Consider the following 23,488-nt stretch of genomic DNA (forward strand, 5'->3'; position numbering starts at 1 on the left):
AGCAATCCATCTGACACCATTATATATACTGATCATAATCCTTGACGATTTTGGAACGATTCCGGAATACCAATGCAAGGCTGTTTCACTGGAGTTTATTGTTACAGCCATTTCATTGAAAAATAGTACATGTGGCAGGACGGGAAAATGTGATAGCCGATGCTTTGTCACGAATGTGATCAATCGAGAAGGTTTTCGGTTGGATGAAGAAGAATGAAGAAAAATGGACTATATTATTATACCTGTTTGAGTGTGTTGTTTTCTTTAAATGAAAATGTATATTTACTGTGTGCATTTCTTCGTGGATGGTGCAAAAGTGGAAAATGAAACCATCTTGAAGTTGGTGGTTTATTTTTTTTTCTTGGGGGGAGATGTCATGTGAGAGTGCCTTTAAGAAATGGATGTTTAAGCAATGTACCTTTAAGGAATGCAGTGGTGTCAGAGTGTGGGTGGAGCTGGGCTTTTAGCTCAGCCATTTTGAAGTTTCAGTTTGAGAGAGCAGCTGAAAAGTGCCTGGCTGGTTTGCTGAGAGCAGCAGGAAGGGAAAGAGCTGGTCTGGTGATTTCTGCAAATCCAAAGACTATAAATATATTGAATGTAACCTGTTGTGCTCCTATTTTTGAAGGGTTGAAGTCTTTTGGAGGTTTAAAAGAACAGTTTGCAGGATTGGGGAGTGTTGTATTATTTTCGGGGTTATCTTTGAAGTAAGGGGGTGTTAAGAGATCCGAAGTTTATTTAAAAGGTTAAGTTGAGTTCGTGGAATAAACATTGTTTTGTTTTAAAAACCACGTGTCCATAATTGTAATACTACATCTAGGGAACAAGCCGTGTGCTTCAAAAGCAACAATCCATTAAAGGGGGGGGGGGGTTGGTTGGGCTCCATGATACATTTTGGGGTTCTGAAAACACCTCTCCCATAACACTACTCCCATCCCCCAAGCATCTCCCCTGGTACCCTGATACTGCCCCTGACAATCCCTCCAGGCCATCCATATCCTCTCTGCCCTGGGATCCCTGACACTTAGATTTGCCTCCCTCCTCCTAGACCTAGTCTCAGGTCTCCTGCTGCAGTTCTTCTTTGGTCCACTCTAGTGCTATTGTTTCAGGGACTGGAGAGTTCGCCACCCAATCAGATCGATCAGCAGCCTTTTAAGGTAAGACTAACCCCCCCCTCTCCCCTCCCCCCCCCTCCCCCCCACCCCCACCCAAGCGACGGGCAGAAGGCCAACCCAATGCCACTTAGCACTAATTTGGGCCTAAATTATCTGCTTTCCTGCCACATTGTCAGAAGACAGGAGGCAACACCCCGCTATCCAAATTACTCTGACCTAAGTGCAAATGCCTTTCATCTTCTTTCCAGTAAAGCAATCTGGGCCCCATTTGATCTTCAAGAATCAAACCACCAGACTGCTGTCAAGCAGATTTCAGAATGGTTCACATAGCTCATTTCATTTTACTTTAAAAACAGCCCCAATACATGACAATCTTAGAAACATCAAAAGCGTAACAGTAGGAATTGTCTTTAGTTTAGCCCGAGAAGGAAGAATTTCTAATGCGGTTGATCATGAAGTATTTCATGTTTCAACAAACACTGAAAATGCAGTGACGGCAGCAGCATTGCCCACTCCAGCGGCATTGCCCACTTCAGCGGCATTGCCCACTCCAGCAGCATTGCCCACTCCAGCGGCATTGCCCACTCCAGCGGCATTGCCCACTCCAGCGGCATTGCCCACTCCAGCAGCATTGCCCACTCCAGCAGCATTGCCCACTCCAGCGGCATTGCCTACTCCAGCGGCATTGCCCACTCCAGCAGCATTGCCCACTCCAGCAGCTTTGCCCACTCCAGCAGCATTGCCCACTCCAGTGACATTGCCCACTCCAGCGGCATTGCCCACTCCAGCGTCATTGCCCACTGCAGCAGCATTGCCCACTACAGCAGCATTGCCCACTCCAGCAGCATTGCCCACTCCAGCAGCATTGCCCACTCCAGCGGCATTGCCCACTCCAGCGGCATTGCCCACTCCAGCAGCACTGGCCACTCCAGCAGCATTGCCCACTCCAGCAGCATTGCCCACTCCAGCAGCATTGCCCACTCCAGCAGCATTGCCCACTCCAGCGGCATTGCCCACTCCAGCGGCATTGCCCACTCCAGCAGCATTGCCCACTCCAGCAGCACTGGCCACTCCAGCAGCATTGCCCACTCCAGCAGCATTGCCCACTCCAGTGGCATTGCCCACTCCAGCGTCATTGCCCACTGCAGCAGCATTGCCCACTCCAGCAGCATTGCCCACTCCGGCGGCATTGCCCACTCCAGCAGCATTGCCCACTCCAGCGGCATTGCCCACTACAGCAGCATTGCCCACTCCAGCAGCATTGCCCACTCCAGCAGCATTGCCCACTCCAGCGGCATTGCCCACTCCAGCAGCACTGGCCACTCCAGCAGCATTGCCCACTCCAGCAGCATTGCCCACTCCAGTGACATTGCCCACTCCAGCGGCATTGCCCACTCCAGCAGCATTGCCCACTCCAGCAGCATTGCCCACTCCAGCAGCATTGCCCACTCAAGCGGCATTGCCCACTCCAGCAGCACTGGCCACTCCAGCAGCATTGCCCACTCCAGCGGCATTGCCCACTCCAGCAGCACTGGCCACTCCAGCGGCATTGCCCACTCCAGCAGCACTGGCCACTCCAGCAGCATTGCCCACTCCAGCAGCATTGCCCACTCCAGCGGCATTGCCCACTCCAGCGGCATTGCCCACTCCAGCGGCATTGCCCACTCCAGCAGCATTGCCCACTCCAGCAGCATTGCCCACTCCAGCGGCATTGCCCACTCCAGCGGCATTGCCCACTCCAGCGGCATTGCCCACTCCAGCAGCACTGGCCACTCCAGCGGCATTGCCCACTCCAGCAGCACTGGCCACTCCAGCAGCATTGCCCACTCCAGCAGCATTGCCCACTCCAGCGGCATTGCCCACTCCACGGCATTGCCCAATCCAGCGGCATTGCCCACTCCAGCAGCACTGGCCACTCCAGCAGCATTGCCCACTCCAGCAGCATTGCCCACTCCAGCAGCATTGCCCACTCCAGTTCTAAGGGAAGCAGCACTTCCCACTTCAGCAGCATTGCCCACTCCAGCAGCATTGCCCACTCCAGCAGCATTGCCCACTCCAGTGGCATTGCCCACTCCAGCAGCATTGCCCACTCCAGCAGCATTGCCCACTCCAGCGGCATTGCCCACTCCAGCAGCATTGCCCACTCCAGCAGCATTGCCCACTCCAGTGGCATTGCCCACTCCAGCGGCATTGCCCACTCCAGCAGCATTGCCCACTCCAGCGGCATTGCCCACTCCAGCGTCATTGCCCACTCCAGCGGCATTGCCCACTCCAGCGGCATTGCCCACTCCAGCGTCATTGCCCACTCCAGCAGCATTGCCCACTCCAGTGGCATTGCCCACTCCAGCGTCATTGCCCACTCCAGCGGCATTACCCACTGCAGCGGCATTGCCCACTCCAGCGGCATTGCCCACTCGATCAGCATTGCCCACTCCAGCGGCATTGCCCACTCCAGCAGCATTGCCCACTCCAGCAGCATTGCCCACTCCAGCGGCATTGCCCACTCCAGCAGCATTGCCCACTCCAGCAGCATTGCCCACTCCAGCGGCATTGCCCACTCCAGCGGCATTGCCCACTCCAGCGGCATTGCCCACTCAAGCAGCATTGCCCACTCCAGCGGCATTGCCCACTCCAGCGGCATTGCCAACTCCAGCAGGATTGCCCACTCCAGAAGCATTGCCCACTCCAGCGGCATTGCCCACTCCAGCGGCATTGCCCACTCCAGCAGCATTGCCCACTCCAGCAGCATTGCCCACTCCAGCGGCATTGCCCACTCCAGCGGCATTGCCCACTCCAGCAGCATTGCCCACTCCAGCGGCATTGCCCACTCCAGCGGCATTGCCCACTCCAGCAGCATTGCCCACTCCAGCAGCATTGCCCACTCCAGCGGCATTGCCCACTCCAGCGGCATTGCTCACTCCAGCGGCATTGCCCACTCCTGCGGCATTGCCCACTCCAGCGGCATTGCCCACTCCAGCGGCATTGCCCACTCCAGCAGCACTGGCCACTCCAGCAGCATTGCCCACTCCAGCGGCATTGCCCACTCCAGCGGCATTGCCCACTCCAGCGGCATTGCCCACTCCAGCAGCATTGTCCACTCCAGCAGCACTGGCCACTCCAGCAGCATTGCCCACTCCAGCAGCATTGCCCACTCCAGCGGCATTGCCCACTCCAGCGTCATTGCCCACTGCAGCAGCATTGCCCACTCCAGCAGCATTGCCCACTCCAGCGGCATTGCCCACTCCAGCAGCATTGCCCACTCCAGCGGCATTGCCCACTACAGCAGCATTGCCCACTCCAGCAGCATTGCCCACTCCAGCAGCATTGCCCACTCCAGCGGCATTGCCCACTCCAGCAGCACTGGCCACTCCAGCGGCATTGCCCACTCCAGCAGCATTGCCCACTCCAGTGACATTGCCCACTCCAGCGGCATTGCCCACTCCAGCAGCATTGCCCACTCCAGCAGCATTGCCCACTCCAGCAGCATTGCCCACTCCAGCGGCATTGCCCACTCCAGCAGCACTGACCACTCCAGCAGCATTGCCCACTCCAGCAGCATTGCCCACTCCAGCGGCATTGCCCACTCCAGCGGCATTGCCCACTCCAGCAGCACTGGCCACTCCAGCGGCATTGCCCACTCCAGCAGCACTGGCCACTCCAGCAGCATTGCCCACTCCAGCGGCATTGCCCACTCCAGCAGCACTGGCCACTCCAGCAGCATTGCCCACTCCAGCAGCATTGCCCACTCCAGCAGCATTGCCCACTCCAGCGGCATTGCCCACTCCAGCGGCATTGCCCACTCCAGCAGCACTGGCCACTCCAGCAGCATTGCCCACTCCAGCAGCATTGCTCACTCCAGCAGCATTGCCCACTCCAGTTCTAAGGGAAGCAGCACTTCCCACTTCAGCAGCATTGCCCACTCCAGCAGCATTGCCCACTCCAGCAGCATTGCCCACTCCAGTGGCATTGCCCACTCCAGCGGCATTGCCCACTCCAGCGGCATTGCCCACTCCAGCAGCATTGCCCACTCCAGCAGCATTGCCCACTCCAGCAGCACTGCCCACTCCAGCGGCATTGCCCACTCCAGTGGCATTGCCCACTCCAGCGGCATTGCCCACTCCAGCAGCATTGCCCACTCCAGCGGCATTGCCCACTCCAGCGGCATTGCCCACTCCAGCGGCATTGCCCACTCCAGTGGCATTGCCCACTCCAGTGGCATTGCCCACTCCAGCGGCATTGCCCACTCCAGCAGCATTGCCCACTCCAGCGGCATTGCCCACTCCAGCAGCATTGCCCACTCCAGCAGCACTGCCCACTCCAGCGGCATTGCCCACTCCAGCGGCATTGCCCACTCCAGCGGCATTGCCCACTCCAGCGGCATTGCCCACTCCAGCGGCATTGCCCAGTCCAGCAGCATTGCCCACTCCAGCAGCATTGCCCACTCCAGTGGCATTGCCCACTCCAGCGGCATTGCCCACTCCAGCAGCATTGCCCACTCCAGCGGCATTGCCCACTCCAGCGTCATTGCCCACTCCAGCAGCATTGCCCACTCCAGTGGCATTGCCCACTCCAGCGTCATTGCCCACTCCAGCAGCATTGCCCACTCCAGCAGCATTGCCCACTCCAGCGGCATTGCCCACTCCAGCGGCATTGCCCACTCCAGCAGCACTGGCCACTCCAGCAGCATTGCCCACTCCAGCAGCATTGCTCACTCCAGCAGCATTGCCCACTCCAGTTCTAAGGGAAGCAGCACTTCCCACTTCAGCAGCATTGCCCACTCCAGCAGCATTGCCCACTCCAGCAGCATTGCCCACTCCAGTGGCATTGCCCACTCCAGCGGCATTGCCCACTCCAGCGGCATTGCCCACTCCAGCAGCATTGCCCACTCCAGCAGCATTGCCCACTCCAGCAGCACTGCCCACTCCAGCGGCATTGCCCACTCCAGTGGCATTGCCCACTCCAGCGGCATTGCCCACTCCAGCGGCATTGCCCACTCCAGCGGCGTTGCCCACTCGATCGGCATTGCCCACTCCAGCGGCATTGCCCACTCCAGCAGCATTGCCCACTCCAGCAGCATTGCCCACTCCAGCAGCATTGCCCACTCCAGCGGCATTGCCCACTCCAGCAGCATTGCCCACTCCAGCGGCATTGCCCACTCCAGCGGCATTGCCCACTCCAGCGGCATTGCCCACTCCAGCGGCATTGCCCACTCCAGCGGCATTGCCCACTCCAGCGGCATTGCCCACTCCAGCGGCATTGCCCACTCCAGCGGCATTGCCCACTCCAGCAGCATTGCCCACTCCAGCGGCATTGCCCACTCCAGCGGCATTGCCCACTCCAGCGGCATTGCCCACTCCAGCGGCATTGCCCACTCCAGCGGCATTGCTCACTCCAGCGGCATTGCCCACTCCTGCGGCATTGCCCACTCCAGCGGCATTGCCCACTCCAGCGGCATTGCCCACTCCAGCGGCATTGCCCACTCCAGCGGCATTGCCCACTCCAGCTTCATTGCCCACTCCAGCGTCATTGCCCACTCCAGCGGCATTGCCCACTCCAGCGGCATTGCCCACTCCAGCGGCATTGCCCACTCCAGCGGCATTGCCCACTTCAGCGGCATTGCCCACTCCAGCGGCACTGCCCACTCCAGCGGCATTGCCCACTCCAGCGGCATTGCCCACTCCAGCGGCATTGCTCACTCCAGCGGCATTGCCCACTCCAGCGGCATTGCCCACTCCAGCGGCATTGCCCACTCCAGCGGCATTGCCCACTCAAGCGGCATTGCCCACTCCAGCGGCATTGCCCACTCCAGCGGCATTGCCCACTCCAGCGGCATTGCCCACTCCAGCGGCATTGCCCACTCCAGCGGCATTGCCCACTCCAGCGGCATTGCCCACTCCAGCGGCATTGCCCACTCCAGCGGCATTGCCCACTCCAGCGACATTGCTCACTCCAGCGGCATTGCCCACTCCTGCGGCATTGCCCACTCCAGCGGCATTGCCCACTCCAGCGGCATTGCCCACTCCAGCGGCATTGCCCACTCCAGCGGCATTGCCCACTCCAGCTTCATTGCCCACTCCAGCGTCATTGCCCACTCCAGCGGCATTGCCCACTCCAGCGGCATTGCCCACTCCAGCGGCATTGCCCACTCCAGTGGCATTGCCCACTCCAGCGGCATTGCCCACTCCAGCGGCATTGCTCACTTCAGCGGCATTGCCCACTCCAGCGGCACTGCCCACTCCAGCGGCATTGCCCACTCCAGCGGCATTGCCCACTCCAGCGGCATTGCCCACTCCAGTGGCATTGCCCACTCCAGTGGCATTGCCCACTCCAGCGGCACTGCCCACTCCAGCAGCATTGCCCACTTCAGCGGCATTGCCCACTCCAGCGGCACTGCCCACTCCAGCAGCATTGCCCACTCCAGCAGCATTGCCCACTCCAGCGGCATTGCCCACTCCAGCAGCATTGCCCACTCCAGCGGCATTGCCCACTCCAGCAGCATTGCCCACTCCAGCAGCATTGCCCACTCCAGCAGCATTGCCCACTCCAGCAGCATTGCCCAATCCAGCAGCCACCCTGAAGAGGTTGTGCAGTTTTCTCTGTCACTGCTGGCCGGTCTGGATGGTGTTGCCAGCGGCGCTCACAGCACCTGCCACCTGCACCCAGGCATGACGAACAGCGGCGGCTGGTAGCCTCCTTTCCGGGCCGGGGTACAGGGTCATTCGCCTCTCCACCGCATCCAGCTTGCATCTGTGAATCTCGGAGCTGCTGTCCTCGCTGCCGTCTTGTTGGCTGGGATGGTGTGTGTTGGGGGGAGAATTGTTTATATGCAGCTGCAGCTTGTCAGCTTTCAGGTGTGTGGTGGTATGTATTAGGGGTCATGTGGGACTGTGAAGCCGTGATGCTATTGGCTGACAGATCCCGGGTCCTGGTTGGCTGCTGACTCCTGGCTCCGCCCTGAAGGCGGAGTATAAGAACCCGAGCTTCTCCCCGCCGCTTCATTCTGTTGCTGAACTGCTGGGGACAAGTCTCGCTTAATAAAGCCTGAATCGACTTCATCACTTCTCGTCTCTCTCGTAAGTCATTATGCGCAATAATTTATTAAGCGAGCTTAAAAGACTATGGAGCTCCGGATCGCCCCGGAATGCCTGCGGATCAGCCCCCACGCAGCGAACTCAGCAGCAGTATTTAAACACTGGCAAGCATGTTTTGAAGGCTACCTCCGAACGGCCCCCGGCCGGATCACAGAAGACCAGAAAATGCAGGTCCTGCATTCGAGGGTAAGCCCGGAAATTTACCCTCACATCGAAGACGCAGAGGATTTCCCGACGGCGCTCGCATTACTGAAGAGCATCTACGTTCGCCCCGTGAACCAGGTCTACGCGCGCTACCAACTCGCAACGAGACGGCAAAGTCCCGGAGAATCGCTGGAAGAATTCTACGCCGCGTTGCTAATTTTGGGACGGGGCTGCAGCTGCCCGCCGGTGAACGCGATCGAACACACGGACATGCTAATTCGCAATGCTTTTGTGGCAGGTATGAACTCTCCCCAAATCCGCCAAAGACTTTTAGAAAGAGAGTCGCGAGGACTCTCAGAGGCACGGGCCCTTGCAGCTTCCCTAGACGTGGCCTCGCAAAACGCCCGCGCCTACGGCCCCGACCGCGCGGCAGCCCCTTGGGCTCCGTGGACCCCCGTCGCAACAAACCACCCCCCCCCTCACAGGCTTGCGCGGTTAAAGCGCCAGACCATCCCGGGGGGGGCCCGCTGCTATTTCTGCGGGCAAGCGAAACACCCCCGGCAGCGCTGCCCGGCCCGCGCAGCTATTTGTAAAAGCTGCGGCAAGAAGGCCCATTACGCGGCTGTGTGCCGGTCCCAGGGGGTCGCCGCAATCCCCGGAGAAGAACGAGCCCAGCATAGCCCGAACGCTCCCCAACCCCCCCAGCGCCCCATGTGCGACCCGCGGGTGCCGCCATTCTGGGTCCCAGGCACCACGAGGGGAGGATAGGCGCCGCCATCTTGTGACCCCCCAGCTACATGCGAATCATGGGGGCGGCCATTTTGTCCACCCCCGACCACGTGCGATCCATGGGGGCAGCCATTTTGTCCACCCCCGGCCGCGTGCGATTCATGGACGCCACCACCTTGGATGACAACAAAGGACCCCAGCATTGACGGCTCCACGGGGTCCGAAGAAGACGCCGCGACACTACTACCATGACTGGCTTCAGTGACTCTGGATCAATCACGGCCCCGGACGCTCCAGACGATGACAACAACGGTGCTGATCAACGGACACGAGACATCATGCTTGATCGACTCCGGGAGCACCGAAAGTTTCATTCACCCAGACACGGTAAGACGCTGTTTTCTGACCATCCATTCAAGTACGCAAAAGCTTTCCCTAGCTGTAGGATCCCACTCCGTAGAGATCAAAGGGTTCTGCATCGCGAACCTAACGGTGCAAGGGAGGGAGTTTAAGAACTACAGGCTCTACGTCCTTCCCCAACTCTGCGCGCCCACATTACTGGGATTAGATTTCCAGTGTAACCTGCAGAGCCTAACATTTCAATTCGGCGGCCCAATACCCCCACTCACTATCTGCGGCCTCGCAACTCTCAAGGTTGAACCGCCGTCCTTGTTTGCAAGCCTCACCCCGGATTGCAAACCCGTCGCCACTAGGAGCAGACGGTACAGCGCCCAGGACCGGATATTTATTTGGTCTGAAGTCCAGCGGTTGCTGAAGGAAGGCATAATCCAGGCCAGCAATAGTCCCTGGAGAGCCCAGGTGGTAGTAGTAAAGACCGGGGAGAAGCAAAGGATGGTCATAGACTATAGCCAGACCATCAACAGGTACACACAGCTAGATGCGTACCCTCTCCCCCGCATATCCGACATGGTAAATCGGATTGCCCAGTATAAGGTTTTCTCCACCGTGAACCTCAAGTCCGCCTACCACCAGCTCCCCATCCGCCCAGGTGACCGCAAGTACACAGCCTTCGAGGCAGACGGGCGTCTATACCACTTCCTAAGGGTCCCATTTGGTGTCACGAACGGGGTCTCGGTCTTCCAACGGGAGATGGACCGAATGGTTGTCCAGCACGGGTTGCAGGCCACGTTCCCGTATCTCGACAACGTAACCATCTGCGGCCACGATCAGCAGGACCACGACGCCAACCTCCAAAAATTCCTCCAGACCGCTAACGCCCTGAACCTCTCATACAACCAGGAAAAGTGCGTTTTTAGCACAAACCGGTTGGCCATCCTGGGATACGTAGTGCGCAATGGGATAATAGGCCCCGACCCCGAACGCATGCGCCCCCTTATGGAATTTCCCCTCCCCCACTGCTCCAAAGCCCTGAAACGTTGCCTGGGGTTCTTTTCATATTACGCCCAGTGGGTCCCCCAGTATGCAGACAAGGCCCGCCCGCTAATACAGACCACTACCTTCCCCCTGTCGACAGAGGCTCGCCAGGCCTTCAGCCGCATCAAAGCGGATATTGCAAAGGCCACGATGCGCGCCATCGACGAGTCCCTCCCCTTCCAGGTCGAGAGCGACGCATCCGATGTAGCTCTGGCGGCCACCCTTAACCAAGCGGGCAGACCCGTGGCCTTTTTCTCCCGAACCCTCCACGCCTCAGAAATCCGCCACTCCTCAGTGGAAAAGGAAGCCCAAGCCATAGTGGAAGCTGTGCGACATTGGAGGCATTACCTGGCCGGCAGGAGATTCACTCTCCTCACCGACGAACGGTCGGTAGCCTTCATGTTCGATAATGCACAGCGGGGCAAAATTAAAAAATGACAAGATCTTAAGGTGGAGGATCGAGCTCTCCACCTTCAACTACGAGATCTTGTGCCATCCCGGAAAGCTGAACGAGCCGTCCGATGCCCTATCCCGCGGCACATGTGCCAACGCACAAATAGACCGTCTCCAAGCCCTCCACGAGGACCTCTGCCACCCGGGGGTCACTCGGTTCTACCATTTCATAAAGTCCCGCAACCTCCCCTACTCTGTGGAGGAGGTCCGTACAGTCACCAGGAACTGCCACATCTGCGCAGAGTGCAAACCGCACTTTTTCAGGCCGGATAGAGCGCACCTGATCAAGGCTTCCCGCCCCTTTGAACGCCTCAGTCTGGATTTCAAAGGGCCCCTCCCCTCCACCGACCGCAACGCATACTTCCTGAACGTGGTGGACGAGTACTCTCGTTTCCCCTTCGCCATCCCCTGTCCCGACATGACAGCGGCCACAGTCATTAAAGCCCTTGGCACCATATTCACACTGTTCGGTTGCCCCGCATATATCCATAGCGACAGGGGGTCCTCCTTCATGAGTGATGAGCTGCGCCAGTTCCTGCTCAGCAAGGGCATAGCCTCGAGCAGGACGACCAGCTACAGCCCCCGGGGGAACGGGCAAGTAGAGAGGGAGAACGGCACGGTCTGGAAGACCGTCCTGCTGGCCCTACGGTCCAGGGATCTCCCAGTTTCCCTGTGGCAGGAGGTACTCCCGGATGCTCTCCACTCCATCCGGTCGCTGCTGTGTACCACCACTAACCGAACGCCTCATGAGCGCCTCCTTGCCTTCCCCAGGAAGTCCTCCTCCGGAACGTCGCTGCCAACCTGGCTGGCGGCCATCTTGCTCCGGAAACATGTGCGGGCGCACAAATCGGACCCGTTGGTCGAGAGGGTTCACCTTCTCCACGCGAACCCGCAGTACGCCTACGTGGCGTACCCCGACGGCCGACAGGACACGGTCTCCCTGCGGGACCTGGCGCCCGCCGGCAACACACACACCCCCCCAACACCGGCGCACCCCGCGACCGCCCCCTTCCCGGGAGGATCGGTCCTCCTCCCGTGCCCACCCAGGAGTGAAACAGGAACGAACACCGAAACGCTCCCGGAGACGACAACGCCTGAACAAGCACCTGCACCACCACCGGGGCTGAGGAGTTCGACGAGGAAGACCAGACCGCCCGCTCGACTCGTGGCATCCACGTGACACCAAGAATGTTGTTGTATTGTAACAAAAAAACATTTTTTTTCTCTTACTAATATTGTAAATAGTTTCACAAACTTTGTACATAGCTCAGTGTAGGGCTAAAACTGTAGTAACATGTCCGAAATGTTCCTCCCAGGACCAGCCTTGTAAACCCCTACCACCATGCGAACCACCACCCCGCCGGGTTCCTTTTTAACAAGGGGTGAATGTGGTGGTATGTATTAGGGGTCATGTGGGACTGTGAAGCCGTGATGCTATTGGCTGCCAGATCCCGGGTCCTGGTTGGCTGCTGACTCCTGGCTCCGCCCTGAAGGCGGAGTATAAGAACCCGAGCTTCTCCCCGCCGCTTCATTCTGTTGCTGAACTGCTGGGGACAAGTCTCGCTTAATAAAGCCTGAATCGACTTCCGGGTGCGGCGATGACCAGCTGAGTCGCACGTTTCGGCAGCTCCCGGTGGAACGGACTTTTGGGCTCTTGATAGGAGCCCCAACGGCAATTTTAACGGCTAAAAACACCGTGCGGTAAACCAGAAGGGTGTTCCCCCTGGACACGGATGGAAAAAGGAGAGGAAAGTGGCCGGATTGCAGCGGATCCTTTGGAACAACGGCAAGGAAGGCAAGCAGAAACCAAGATGGCGTCGGAAGGTGGCAGTTTCATATGGGGCCCTGAACAACAAGAGTTCTTGAAACGCTGCGTGGAGGAGATAAAAAAGGAAATGAAGAAAGAGTTGTTGGCCCCGATATTACAGGCGATTGAAGGGCTGAAAGAGGAACAAAAGACCCAGGAGCAGGAGCTTTGGGTCGTGAAGGCGAAAGCAGCAGAGAATGAGAACGATATACAGGGCCTGGTGGTGAAGTCGGAGATACAGGAGGCACACCAGAAACGATCTGTGGAGAGGTTGGAGGCACTGGAAAACAACGCAAGGAGGAACAACTTGAGGATTCTTGGCCTTCCTGAAGGTGTGGAGGGGGCGGACGTCGGGGCATATGTGAGCACGATGCTGCACTCGTTAATGGGAGCGGAGGCCCCGACGGGTCCGTTGGAGGTGGAGGGAGCATACCGAGTTATGGTGCGAGGATCGAGAGCAGGAGAAACTCCCAGAGCCATAGTGGTGAGATTCCTCCGTTTTAAGGATAGAGAAATGGTCCTTAGATGGGCGAAGAAAACTCGGTGTAGTAAATGGGAGAACGCGGTGATCCGCGTTTATCAAGATTGGAGTACGGAGGTGGCGAGAAGGAGGGCGAGCTTTAATCGGGCCAAAGCGGTACTTCACAAAAAGAAGATAAAATTTGGAATGCTGCAACCGGCAAGACTGTGGGTCACATATCAAGGGAGGCACCACTACTTTGAAACGGCGGATGAAGCGTGGACTTTTATTGTAGAAGAAAAATTGGAATGATTGGATTATGAAAATGAACGTTTGGACAAAGTGGTGGGGCGAATGGGGGGGGGCGAAGAGGGGTTTTATGTTTTAATCCTGCGGTATGGTAACTTTTCTTTCTCCCACAGGTGGTGATGGGGGGAGGTGGGGAGGGAGAGGAGATGGGGCGTTGGCCATGGGAGGCGGGGCCGAGGGAGAGGCGCGGGCTTGGTTCCCGCGCTATGATAATTATGGCGGGAATAGAGAAGCAGGAAGGAGGGGGCGTCGCACGGTGCGAGCCGTGATCACGGGGGGAAGCCGAGGTCAGCCAGAGTTTGCTGACTTCTGGGAGCAACATGGGGGGAGTAATTACGCTAGCGGGGGGTCTAGCAGGGGGGGGGGAGGGGGGAATTACTGGGTTGCTGCTGCTGGGGAAAGGGGGGAGTGGGTACGGGAAAGGATGGGCGGGGGGGCACCGTCTGGGAGAGATACAGCTGCGTGGGAACTGGGTGAGAAGCTGGAAAAAGATGATGGCTAACCGGCAAGGGGGGGGGGTGGGAAGCCCCCCAACTCGGCTGATCACGTGGAACGTGAGGGGGCTTAACGGGCCGATAAAGAGGGCACGAGTACTCGCACACCTTAAGAAACTTAAAGCTGATGTGGTTATGCTACAGGAAACGCACCTGAAACTGATAGACCAGGTTAGGTTGCGCAAAGGATGGGTGGGGCAGGTGTTCCATTCGGGGCTGGATGCGAAAAACAGTATTATATTAGTGGGGAAGCGGGTAATGTTCGAGGCGAAGACTATAGTGGCGGATAACGGGGGCAGATACGTGATGGTGAGTGGCAAATTACAGGGAGAGATGGTGGTTTTGGTAAACGTGTATGCCCCGAACTGGGACGATGCCAACTTTATGAGGCGAATGCTAGGACGCATCCCAGACCTAGAGACCGGAAAGCTGATAATGGGGGGAGACTTTAACACGGTGTTGGAACCAAGGCTGGATAGGTCGAAGTCCAGGACTGGTAGGAGGCCGGCAGCAGCCAAGGTGCTTAAGGATTTTATGGAGCAGATGGGAGGGGTGGACCCGTGGAGATTCAGTAGACCTAGGAGTAAGGAGTTCTCGTTTTTCTCCTATGTCCATAAAGTCTATTCACGCATAGACTTTTTTGTGTTGGGTAGGGCATTGATCCCGAGGGTGAGGGGAACGGAATATACGGCTATAGCCATTTCGGATCATGCCCCACACTGGGTAGACTTGGAGATAGGGGAGGAAACAAGAGGGCGCCCACCCTGGAGAATGGACATGGGACTAATGGCGGATGAGGGGGTGTGCCTAAGGGTGAGGGGATGCATTGAAAAGTACTTGGAACTCAATGACAATGGGGAGGTTCAGGTGGGAGTGGTCTGGGAGGCGTTGAAGGCGGTGGTTAGGGGGGAGCTGATATCAATAAGGACACATAAAGGGAAGCAGGAGAGTAAGGAACGGGAGCGGTTGCTGCAAGAACTTTTGAGGGTGGATAGACAATATGCGGAAGCACCGGAGGAGGGACTGTACAGGGAAAGGCAAAGGCTGCATGTGGAATTTGACTTGCTGACTACAGGCACTGCAGAGGCACAATGGAGGAAGGCGCAGGGTGTACAGTATGAATATGGAGAGAAGGCGAGCAGATTGCTGGCACACCAATTGAGGAAAAGGGGAGCAGCGAGGGAAATAGGGGGGGTGAGGGACGAGGAAGGAGAGACGGAGCGGGGAGCGGAGAGAGTGAACGAAGTGTTCAAGACATTTTATAAAAAATTGTATGAAGCTCAACCCCCGGATGGGAGGGAGAGAATGATGGATTTTTTGGATCGGCTGGAAATTCCCAAGGTGGAAGAGCAGGAAAGGGTGGGACTGGGAGCACAGATCACGGTAGAAGAAGTGGTGAAAGGAATTAGGAACATGCAGACGGGAAAGGCCCCGGGACCGGACGGATTCCCAGTTGAATTCTACAGAAAATATTTGGACTTGCTCGCCCCGCTACTGACGAGGACCTTTAACGAGGCAAAGGAAAGGGGACAACTGCCCCCGACTATGTCAGAAGCAACGATATCGCTTCTCTTAAAGAAGGAAAAGGACCCGCTACAATGCGGGTCCTACAGACCAATTTCCCTCCTCAATGTGGATGCCAAGGTCTTGGCCAAGGTAATGGCAATGAGAATAGAGGAATGTGTCCCGGGGGTGGTTCATGAAGACCAAACTGGGTTTGTGAAGGGGAGACAGCTGAACACGAATATACGGAGGCTGTTAGGGGTAATGATGATGGCCCCACCAGAGGGTGAAACGGAGATAGTAGTGGCGATGGATGCCGAGAAAGCATTTGATAGAGTGGAATGGGATTATCTGTGGGAGGTGTTGAGGAGATTTGGGTTTGGAGAGGGGTATGTTAGATGGGTGCAGCTGTTGTATAGGGCCCCAGTGGCGAGTGTGGTCACGAATGGACGGGGATCGGCATATTTTCGGCTCCATAGAGGGACAAGGCAGGGATGTCCTCTGTCCCCATTACTGTTTGCACTGGCGATTGAGCCCCTGGCGATAGCGCTGAGAGGTTCCAAGAGATGGAGGGGAATACTTAGGGGAGGAGAAGAACACCGGGTATCTTTATATGCGGATGATCTGCTACTATATGTGGCGGATCCAGCGGAGGGGATGCCAGAAATAATGCGGATACTTGGGGAGTTTGGGGATTTTTCAGGGTATAAATTGAACATGGGGAAGAGTGAGCTGTTTGTGGTGCATCCAGGGGAGCAGAGTAGAGAAATAGAAGACCTACCGTTGAGGAAGGTAACAAGAGACTTTCGTTACCTGGGGATCCAGGTAGCTAAGAATTGGGGCACATTGCACAGGCTAAATTTGACGCGGTTGGTGGAACAGATGGAGGAAGATTTCAAGAGATGGGATATGGTAGCATTGTCAATGGCAGGGAGGGTGCAGGCGGTTAAGATGGTGGTCCTCCCGAGATTCCTCTTTGTGTTTCAGTGCCTCCCGGTGGTGATCACGAAGGCTTTTTTCAAAAGGATAGAAAAGAGTATCATGGGTTTTGTTTGGGCCGGGAAGACGCCGAGAGTGAGGAAGGGATTCTTACAGCGTAGTAGGGATAGGGGGGGGCTGGCACTACCGAGCCTAAGTGAGTATTATTGGGCCGCTAATATTTCAATGGTGAGTAAGTGGATGGGAGAGGAGGAAGGAGCGGCGTGGAAGAGATTAGAGAGGGCGTCCTGTAGGGGGACCAGCCTACAGGCTATGGTGACAGCCCCATTGCCGTTCTCACCAAGGAACTATACCACGAGTCCGGTGGTGGTAGCTACACTGAAGATTTGGGGACAGTGGAGACGACATAGGGGAAAGACCGGAGCATTGGGGGGGTCCCCGATAAGAAACAACCATAGGTTTGCCCCGGGGGGAATGGATGGGGGATATGGAATGTGGCAAAGAGCAGGTATAACGCAATTGAAAGATCTATTTGTGGATGGGAAGTTCGCGAGTCTGGGAGCGCTGACTGAGAAATATGGGTTGCCCCAAGGGAATGCATTCAGGTACATGCAATTGAGGGCTTTTGCGAGGCAACAGGTGAGGGAATTCCCGCAGCTCCCGACACAAGAGGTGCAGGACAGAGTCATCTCGAAGAAATGGGTGGGGGACGGTAAGGTGTCGGATATATATAGGGAAATGAGGGATGAAGGGGAGACTATGGTGGACGAACTAAAAGGGAAATGGGAAGAAGAGCTAGGGGAGGAGATCGAGGGGGGGCTGTGGGCAGATGCCCTAAACAGGGTAAACTCGTCGTCCTCGTGCGCCAGGCTAAGCCTGATTCAGTTTAAGGTATTACACAGGGCACATATGACTGGAACACGGCTCAGTAAATTTTTTGGGGTGGAGGATAGGTGTGCGAGGTGCTCGAGAAGCCCAGCGAATCATACCCATATGTTTTGGTCATGCCCGGCACTACAGGGGTTTTGGATGGGGGTGACAAAGGTGCTTTCGAAAGTAGTAGGAGTCCGGGTCGAACCAAGCTGGGGGTTGGCTATATTTGGGGTTGCACAAGAGCCGGGAGTGCAGGAGGCGAGAGAGGCCGATGTTTTGGCCTTTGCGTCCCTAGTAGCCCGGCGCAGGATATTGCTAATGTGGAAAGAAGCCAAGCCCCCGGGGGTGGAGACCTGGATAAATGATATGGCGGGGTTCATAAAGTTAGAGCGGATTAAGTTCGTCCTAAGGGGGTCGGCTCAAGGGTTTACCAGGCGGTGGCAACCGTTCGTCGAATATCTTGCGGAAAGATAGATGGGGGAAAAAAGAAGGCAGCAGCAGCAGCCCAGGACTTGCGGGGGGGGGGGGGGGGGAGGGGGGAGGGATGGGGGGGGGGGGAGGGGGGAGGGATGGGGGGGGGGGGGAGGGATGGGGGGGGGTGTGGCCTGAGACAAGGCAGTTGCCAATTAGGGCTAGTTTTTATTTTTGTTATTTAATATTTATTTATTTGTTGTTGTTTTCTTTTGTTCTTGTTTAAATAAAAAAGGTCATTATTATCTGTATTGTTACAATGTTGTGTAAAGGATGCACAATGTACTGTGTTGGTTGACCAAAAATTTTCAATAAAATATTATTTAAAAAAAAAAAATAAAGCCTGAATCGACTTCATCACTTCTCGTCTCTCTTGTAAGTCATTGTGCGCTACAAGGTGTCAAGTGTCAATCACGAATCCGGCACCGTTTCTCATTGGAATCGATTGTGGCGCCGGTGCCAGCCCCTTAACAGAAACGGAATCAGTCCAGGTGCCGTGCCGGTTTTCTGTCCTGAAAGTCCACGGATTCTGCTTTGGCGTCAACACTAGGGGCAGGATTCTCCGATCACCGCCGCCGAAATCGCGTTCGGCGATCATCCGGAGAATCCATTTTACGCCGGAATTGGGGGCGACGCAGTGTTTCCGATGTTCTGCCCCCCCACGCCATCGGAACGGCCTCAGGACGTCACCTGAGGCCCTCCCCCGATACTCCGCCCCCAATGGGCCGAGTCTCCGACGGTGTGGGGTGCGTGTGCTCTCACTTTTCGGGGGCCTCGCGTGGCGGCTGCAGACTGTGTCCACTCTTCTTTGTTTTAAAAGTAAAGTACCTTATTCCATTTAACCAGAGAGATGTGACAGAAACCTCCAAATAACCTGTCCAAAACATAGAGTCACTGATAGAAGTCTGATTTAATATCAATTAAATGAGATTTTCAGGCAATGGGCTCATGATATCAATCATGACAGCATATTTCTCCCATCCTAAACAATGGGCAAGCGCGATATCAAAACATTATTTTATCTTATCAAGAAATAAAGGAAACAAACTTTACAGAGAGAGGTGGTCTGTGATGATTGGATGATTATAGGAAATTGGATTATAAATGCAGTGGGCAATTTAAGGGTTAAAAATCGGGGGTTGGTATGGTTTGACTGGGGAAGTCCCGAGAGAGTTAATGATTTTCAACCTGCAGAGAAACAGGCCGCGCTTCTCTGGCTGCGTTGCGCTGGAGTGAGAACACAACGTGGGCAGAAAATTCCGGGAGAGCCCTCTTGCAGGCTTCCAGACAGCCTCCGCGCCTCGCGGGATTCACCCAAGTCCCACGAGGCGTCGGAATCGGAACTCCACCCAAAAGGGGCAGGACCAAACGGCTCCCCCAGAATTTGGTCTTAAACCTGCTTAAGACCTACTCACCCGGGATACACCAGCCTCCCTCAATTCTCCAGCCTCCCCACCAATCAGTACTAGTCCACAAGAACGTGAACCAGGCGGAATGGCACCCGGAGGGTCTCCCGGGCCATCGGAGACCCCTGCATGGTCAGGATCAGTGCAGGTTGACCACCTGGCCCTCCCCCCAGAACATGGGCACATTGACATTGCCCATCTGGCACTTTGGCACCGCCGCTGCGGTGCCTGGGTGGCACTGGCAATCTGGCAGGTACACTGCCTGAGTGCCAGGGTGCCAGTGCAAGGGTGGCATGGTGGCACTGACAAGAGTCAGTGTCCGAAGGGAACCATGCCCATGAAAGTAGAGTGAAGGGGTGTTTGAAGGGTGAAGGGTGAGGGTGTGCAGGGTAGGTAAATAGAGGTTGGGAAGGGTGATGGGTGGGGTATCCTCACTTGGGGTGGTGTGGGCTAGTGCCCATGTGTGTGGGGTTGATATTGCCCATGGTTGGGTACCCATAAGCTCACTTAGAGATCGGGGCATACTTTCAAAATGGCGGTACGGTCTCTGAGTTCAGCTTCGCAGTGGTAAAAAAAAGTGGGATCCTCTGCTTCACCGGTAGCACACTCACGAGGGCATGGGTGCCCGCAATGGGAAATCCCATTGGCCGGGTGCAAAGATTGATCTCACTATGCCTCCTTCAATGGACAACTTGATAATAAAAGCAAACACTGGAACAAATGGAAATGATACTGCTGATAAATCAATTAGGCAACAATCCGATAGAAATAAAGATTGGACAGAAACATTGATAATAAATGGATCAGAGGTACAGTTTAAATTGGACACTGGCACACACGCTAATCTGATAACAGAATCAGATTTGGGCAAAGTAGAAACCCGTCCAAAATGTAAAAAGACACATTGTAGGTTAACAGATTACAATGGAAATGAAATAGCAACAAAAAATTTATGCTACATCATAGTTCAGAGTGGTGACATTCCACTTGACTTTGAAATTGTAGAAGACACAAAATCCTCCCTTATTGGAGTAGATGCATATCCAGCTAAACCTGATTCAGAGAATTCATACTGCCAAATCCTTCACTGATTCGCTAAACAACAACATTGAATCCATTTTGAGCAACTTCATGCATGTGTTTAATGGAATGGGGATATTACCATTTACCTACAGCATCAAGTTAAAAGAGAATGCTAAACCTGTCATTCATGCTCCCAGACGGGTACCAGCACCTCTGAGAGAATGACTAAACGAAGAACTAGACAGGATGCAGCAGAATGGCATCATATCAAAAGTTACCGATCCAACAGACTGGGTAAGCTCAATGGTCTGTGTTAAAAAACGAAATGGCGACCTGAGAATCTGTATAGACCCCAAGGACTTAAATGATAATATCAAAAGGGGACATTATCAGATTCCAAAACGGGAAGAAATTACAGCGGAAATGGCACATGCCAAGTTCTTCACCAAGCTTGACGTGTCTAAGGGATTTTGGCAACTATGTCTGAATGAAAAGAGTAAACGACTCTGCACTTTCAACAGTCCTTATGGTCGATATTGTTTTAATCGACTGCCCTTCAGCATCATTTCAGCTTCTGAAATATTTCACCGTGCCATGGAAACAATCATTGAAGGCATTCCAGGTTTACGCGTGTATGTGGAAGATGTCATCATATGGTCCAACACATAGGAAGAACGCTGTGAAAGACTACTTAAAATTCTCAACAGAATTGACTCCTATGGACTCAAAGTAAATAAAGAAAATTGCCAATTGGGCATTCAAAAACTAAAGTTTTTGGGAGATGTCATCTCAAAAGGTGGAGTGCAAACTGACCAATCAAAAGTCGAAGCTGTTGGTCAAATGCAAGCACCAAAGGACAAGAAAGCCTTATCGAGAATGCTCGGAGTTGTTAACTTTATGGGGAAATTAATTCCAAACTTTTCAAGTAGGACAACTGCATTAAGAAACCTGATAAAGAAAAATGTTGCATTCATCTGGACTCCACAACATGAAGTGGAGTGGCAAGATCTAAAGTCATCTCTAATTACTGCGCCAGTTCTTTTTTTTTTAAATAAATGTTTTATTAAAGTTTTTCCAATGAGTGTTTTTACATAATAAAAATAGAAATACAGACAGTTATAAAAAATAACAACAAACATAGCCCAAAGCTTACAATGAAACTACTTACAAAACAGAATTTTAAAAAAAACAGAACAAGGTGGGTTTTGTCTCCATGACCAACTCACAATATATCAACAGTAGCCCCCCCCCCCCCCCCCCACCCCCCACCTCATCCCCAGGATGCTGCTGCTGCTGACACTTACTGCTCCGCTAGAAAGTCAAGGAAAGGTTGCCACCGCCAGGAGAACCCCCTCAAGGACCCTCTCAAGGCGAACTTTATTCGCTCCAGACCGAGGAACCCCGCCATGTCGCTAACCCAGGTCTCCACACTCGGGGGTTTCGAGTCCCTCCACATTAACAGAATCCGTCTCCGGGCTACCAGGGAGGCAAAGGCCAGTACCTCGGCCTCTTTCGCTTCCTGCACTCCCAGATCCTCCGCCACCCCAAATATCGCTACCGCTGGGCTCGCCTTCACCCGAGCGTCCAAAACCCTAGACATCACCCTTGCAAACCCCTGCCAGAATCCTTTAAGCGCCGGGCATGCCCAAAACATATGTGCAAGATTCGCCGGACACCCTGCACACCTCGCGCACCTGTCCTCCACCCCAAAAAACCTACTCATTCTTGCCGCCGTTATATGCGCCCGATGCACCACCTTAAACTGGATTAATCTGCGCCTGGCACATGATGAGGAGGAGTTCACCCTGCCCAGGGCATCGGCCCACAGGCCCTCATCCAGCTCCTCGCCCAGCTCCTCCTCCCACTTATCCTTCAACTCCCCCACTGAGGCTTCCAATACCTGCTGCAGCTCCTGATATATGTCCGACACCTTCTCCTCCCCTACCCAGACACCAGACACCACCCTATCCTGGATCCTACATGGGGACAGCCGCGGGAATGTCCCCACCTGTTTTCTAAGGAAGTCCCGAACCTGAAGGTACCTGAACGCATTCCCCAGAGGCAGGCCAAACCTCTCCTCCAGCGCCTGCATGCTGGGGAAAACCCCGTCTATAAACAGGTCCTCCATCCTCCTAATACCTGCCCGATACCAGCCTTGGTACCCCCATCCAACCTACCCGGAGCAAATCTGTGGTTCTTCCGTATCGGTGTCCACACCGAGGCCCCCCCTCTCCCCTGTGTCCCCTTCACTGCCCCCAGATCCTCAGTGCCGCCGTCACCATCGGACTAGTGGTGTATCGCGCCGGCGAGAACGGCAGCGGATCCGTAACAATTGCCCCTAGACTGGTGCCTCTACATGACGCCGCCTCCAACCGCCCCCACGCCGCCCCTCCTCCATCATCCATTTCCTGATCATGGCCACATTGACCGCCCAGTAATAACATAGAACATAGAACATTACAGCGCAGTACAGGCTCTTCGGCCCTCGATGTTGCGCCGACCTGTGGAACTACTCTAAAGCCCATTTATACTATTCCCTTATCGTCCATATGTCTACCCAATGACCATTTGAATACCCTTAGTGTGTTGGCGAGTCCACTACTGTTGCAGGCAGTGCATTCCACGACCTTACTACTCTCTGAGTAAAGAACCTACCTCTGACGTCTGTCTTATATCTATCTCCCCTCAATTTAAAGCTATGTCCCCTCGTGCTAGACATCAACATACGAGGAAAAAGGCTCTCACTGTCCACACTATCCAATCCTCTGATCATCTTGTATGCCTCAATTAAGTCACCTCTTAACCTTCTTCTCTCTAATGCAAACAGCCTCAAGTCCCTTAGCCTTTCCTCATAAGATCTCTTCTGCACCCTTTCCAATGCTCCCACATCCTTCCTATAATGCGGTGACCAGAATTGCACGCAATACTCCAAATGAGGCCGCACCAGAGTTTTGTACAGCTGCAACATGACCTCATGGCTCCGAAACTCAATCCCTCTACCAATAAAAGCTAACACACCGTATGCCTTCTTAACAACCCTCTCAACCTGAGTGGCAATTTTCAGGGATCTATGTACATGGACACCGAGATCTCTCTGCTCATCCACACTGCCAAGAATCTTACCATTAGCCCAGTACTCTGTCTTCCTGTTATTCCTTCCAAAATGAATCACCTCACACTTTTCTGCATTAAACTCCATTTGCCACCTCTCAGCCCAGCGCTGCAGCTTATCTATGACCCTCTGTAACTTGTAACATCCTTCCGCATTGTCCACAACTC

This window comes from Scyliorhinus torazame, chromosome 1 (assembly GCF_047496885.1).
Source record: "Scyliorhinus torazame isolate Kashiwa2021f chromosome 1, sScyTor2.1, whole genome shotgun sequence".
Classification (NCBI taxonomy): Eukaryota; Metazoa; Chordata; class Chondrichthyes; order Carcharhiniformes; family Scyliorhinidae; genus Scyliorhinus; species Scyliorhinus torazame.